The 4,902-nt window shown below is 29.6% G+C and overlaps 1 protein-coding gene and 1 long non-coding RNA gene across 2 annotated transcripts in view; both read right to left on the bottom strand.

Annotated features, from left to right (window-relative positions):
• Positions 1-4,902, bottom strand: part of LOC143223570 (protein BANP-like) — a 145,990-nt gene that overhangs the window by 53,117 nt on the left and 87,971 nt on the right. The window lies entirely within an intron of this gene.
• LOC143223569 (uncharacterized) lies at positions 1,183-4,220 on the bottom strand. Its single transcript, XR_013012960.1, has 3 exons — positions 4,098-4,220; positions 3,450-3,570; positions 1,183-2,674 (listed from the first exon to the last, which is right to left on the bottom strand). It is a non-coding gene; the product is annotated as an uncharacterized LOC143223569 (long non-coding RNA).

The raw sequence follows: 4,902 nt of genomic DNA, 5'->3' as shown, positions 1-4,902 counted from the left end.
AAAAGATATTTTATGGTAAAGTAACTGAGTGAAAAACATCTTATTAAAGCTGTAATGATCAGTAGTTCAAATTCAAACTCATGTTTGAATGTTTCATTTTAGGTCATACAACAGAAAAATAAAACTGTAAAAACCCAATCATTTCGAACCCCAATTTATGGTTAATTCTTTACATAGGCTCAATCGAATTGCATAACCACGAGTACTTTGTACTTGTATTAAACTTTTGATAGTATTAACATTTAATGCAGTAAGCGTATCTTCACAAAATTTGGCAGGCTTTCATTAAATGTTACAAGATTTTCAGAAATAAAAAATCATATTTTTAGTGAAGTATTTTTAATAAACTAAACATCTATTCATTAACATGCTGAGTACTTTACTTTATTTGTCTGAGTGCAAAGTGATTTTCATGTTAAGTTTAAAAATGCTTTTCTTCATCTCAAAAATTCTAAAATTTGGATAAAATGTAAAACATGCTGAGTACATTTCAAATGTTTGTTTTCGCAAAAAATTTAAACTGTATCTATTTTCTCTACCCTAACTCTATACAAGGTGGGGCAATGTGACTGACCTTGTAACCACCACAAAACGAAAAAAAAAATTAAAATCAATCTAAATTAACCTTTTTCTTTCCAGTATGACTTCATACGATAACAGGAAACTACATTTGTTTATCCTAAGTAGCTTTATACTTGTAACAGTATACATCTATTTATACTTAAATTTTACTTTTTTTGCCCTTTCAACCATGTCAATCTACTTTTCATGCCATTATAAGTTGTAAATCAGATTACGCTATCAAATTACATTATCCACGAGCTATTCTGAAATGTTAGAAAATGTTTTATTATATTACTTCTTTTACCTAATCTATCCCAAAGAGATTCCTATTTTTACATTGTAGTTACATTTGAATAAAGATTACACATGAAAAACAAGAAATAAAGTAAATTACCTGACTATTATTTTTCTTCCTGTCAACTGTCAATGACACTTAACCTTACTTTTTACATTAATGGTAGTAGTGCACTAAATAATTTTTATTTAATTAAATAGTGCACCATAAAAGAATAACATGACGATGTGCAACAATGCAACAAGTGCCATTAAAGTTTATCCAAGCTAGCCAATATGTATGAATAATGGTGGTATGGATAGAGAAAAGAAGGTCAAAACGTTGATTGCTCTTCTATATGGTGTTTTCTCTACCCATACCAGCTGTTTTTACACATATATTTTTCTCTACAAGCGGGTTTTCTCGTCATCAGGGATAGCTGATTTGTATCCCATAGGAACGAACTTTGCACTAAGAAGAAAATGACAATTCTTTGTTCAGAAAACAATGTAATATGTCATTTGATAGTCTTTTTATTCATTATAAATAATATAGTGTTAAATGTAGAATAGAACTATTAAGAAAACCTGATTTCTAAGTGATTTGGATATGGATGCAACTTTGATTGTCAAATTTTATTTTTATGAGGGTTGATTGCTATTGTTCGTTAAAAACACAAGATATTTCAGTGCTAACAATAACTAGTACAGTAATAAGAGATTTAATGGTCATATACATAAGATGAACATTTCAAAAATCTTTAATAACTAGAACAATGGATGAATTTCATAAACACCTGAATCATCATCTTAAAGATCCAAGACAGCAGAAGCAAAAGAAACCTCCTTCTTTTCACTTTATATTCTTTTCTAGAGACTCTCTTTACCCTCTCATCCTAGACAACTTTCTTTTAATGAACATTAACTGTATTTATTGCACTTGAAACACCTTTTCACTTTCCAGTTATAAGTGACACTAAACATAAAATAGTGTTCTGATGTTTCAAGTGGGTTCAATTTTATTTTCTACATTTTAAAACAGGAAACAGCACAGAAAAAAACAAAAAAATATATAAAACACAGCTGGCTTTTGGCCGTTAAATAATGGCAATAAAAAAAATCCCTAATTTAGTTTAAGCTGGTTTAGTCATGAATTTAATGCAAGTAAGTAATTTTTATTTCTAGAGGATATGATACACCAAAACACCATTGATAATAAATTAAATTAAAGACACAAGAGTCCTTCTGTATCTAACTCACACATGATTTTCTCCATTAATTTATTTTGGTTATTTATTACACTTACAGTTAAGTCAAAACATATATACATGTTGTAATTTATTAATATGTGTACATATATAAATGTTAGCAACTTATGAGATGATTTACAAATTATATTTGCATGTAAGTAAACTAGATCCAGAGATGTTAATAATGAGAAAAATAAAAAGACCTCAATATCATGCATAATAAAATCAAATAGTAATATTATCATTTAATATTAATATATTTTTTTAATATTATCATCTAAGGTATTCCGTTCACTCATATTCTGTAATTTGGTCTTTCCACATGCACAGCTGTCCAACAAAACTAAACACCTCACATAAAGTAGAAATGCAAACTTCATGGGATATTGTTGGTTGTTCTGTTGCATCAACTTAATGGCACTTTTCTTAGCAGTAAACCTACTATTAAAGATATACAAGTTACTTGTTTCAACACAAGGATGTAGTTAATTTGGAATGAAAAAAATAATTTTTATAATTAAAAAAATTATGTACACATTCCTTCACAATAGCAGAACTTGCAGTAATTCATGGTCTCACCTCCAGTACTAAAAAAAAGGAAAGAAAAAATAAAAATTACAACCATCTCAAAAGCATACATACTGTAACATTAATATGAAAAATTATAAATTTTAAAAGTACTACATAATTTACTTTTTTATTATCCAGTACTTTAGCTTGGTTTAATGACTAAAACATAGGCTATGTACAATATCAACACTGGTATCTAAGTTTGCAACCTATCTCTGTGTCAGCTGCCAATATCAATTGCACCTAAAAAATTCTCCAGTTTTTCTGATCCAATTTTTAACATCAGATCAGTAAGTTTGTTTACTTTTGAAAATAAGCAATACATTAATATGCCTTCACAAATGACAGAGTGCAATGTGTCACAAAATGAGATGAGTCACTTAGGTTTTGTCAAAAAATATCCTAGCATCACTTAAAAGGTGTTTTTATTTCTGACAGTCATAATTAGTACCAGGTTCAACCTCTTCCTTCCTGCTTTTGTTAGAGGGTTTACATCAATAAAGAAGGAACATAGACAAGATTTTCAACTTGAGATTCCTGGGCCAGCATTCCATTTAAAATTTTTTTTTTCTGTTTTAGTCTGATAATGAGTGATTTGTTTGAAGATGAGTTTTACAATTTTTCACACACACACACACACACCACTAGTATATATACATTATTCATGTCTGGACATGTGGAACACTCAAACACAAATTGTCAAAAGCTGATCCCAATCTTTAACAATCCAATATCTTATTCAGACTGCAGGCTTAGAGGTATCTTTATAAATGCAAACAAAATTCTATTAACCATGTTGAAATACTGTACGTTCAATCCAGGAGAATCCCCAGTATGAAAATAAATAACTGATGTCTCTTAAAACCAAATGTATCTTTTACTGCATTTTCCTCATCAGTTAGAAGACATTTTACTGAAAAAAAAAAAGACAGAAAGGAAAACAATGTAGATATATAGCAAACAGAGCTTTGGAAATAAATAATTGATGCCTCTTAAAACCAAATGTATATTTTACTGCATTGTCCTCATCAGTTAGAAGACATTTTAATGAAAACAAAACAAAACACAGAAAGGAAAAAAATATAAATACTTTTCAAACAGAGCTTCGTATAACAAGGTAGATCTCCAAAATATTTTTCTGACTAAATGACATTCAGTCTTAATCACCCACATGGGAAAGAAATAACAAAGAAAAAAAAGAAAATGTGAATTCACTTCCACAAATAAACACAAGCCCAGGGTTATTTTTTACGACAGTAACTTCTGTATATCAGTGGCAATATTTTCTAAACATTCTATAAATGACTCACTGAAGCAACATCAAATTATTCATGTCAAGCTCTTCCTGTTCATTTCTGACTATTTTAATTGTATCATGACAATTTTTAATCTTAACAAAATTACACATATATTTTCAAACAACTAGAAACTTCAACTCACATCAGCTCAAATTAAATTCTGAACACAAATACATAGACAGTACATTATAGAAAGAAGTTCTAGACTTTATAAACCAGCAAATTCAAGTGACAACAACATCTGATATAATGTCACAGTGGAACAGAATATATGAGAACTATAGTTTGGCACTAAAAAAAAAAAAGTTTATTTATGAAACAGAAAAACAGTAATTAATCACAAAAATAAATACATAATACCTTAACATTGAACACAACTTTCTAATAATTTTTAAAAAGAACAAATATTTTAAAACAACTTATTACAAATCTAACCTTCAAACTGTTTACTTATAGTCACAGAAACAAATATACTAGTATATTTTTGTTTGTTTTTAGAATTTCGCACAAAGCTACTCGAGGGCTATCTGTGCTAGCCGTCCCTAATTTAGCAGTGTAAGACTAGAGGGAAGGCAGCTAGTCATCACCACCCACCGCCAACTCTTGGGCTACTCTTTTACTAACGAAAAGTGGGATTGACCGTCACATTATAACGACCCCACGGCTAGGAGGGCGAGCATGTTTGGCGCGACTCGGGCGCGAACTCGCGACCCTCAGATTACGAAGCGCAGGCCTTAACGCGCTAGGCCATGCCAGGCCAGTGCAAATAGATTTTGCATAGTTTTGCACGAATATTTAAACCAACAAATATTATCTGCAAGGTACATGCAGTTAAGTTTAATAGAATTAGATATATTATAAATGAATATCAATATTATCTGAAGTACTATCATTTGATAAAACATTCCTATTTCATTTTATTCGATTTAATGATTATTTAAATATTA

This window comes from Tachypleus tridentatus, chromosome 8, assembly GCF_004210375.1.
Source record: "Tachypleus tridentatus isolate NWPU-2018 chromosome 8, ASM421037v1, whole genome shotgun sequence".
NCBI classification, from domain to species: Eukaryota; Metazoa; Arthropoda; class Merostomata; order Xiphosura; family Limulidae; genus Tachypleus; species Tachypleus tridentatus.
This window is presented reverse-complemented; position numbering and strand designations above follow the sequence as displayed.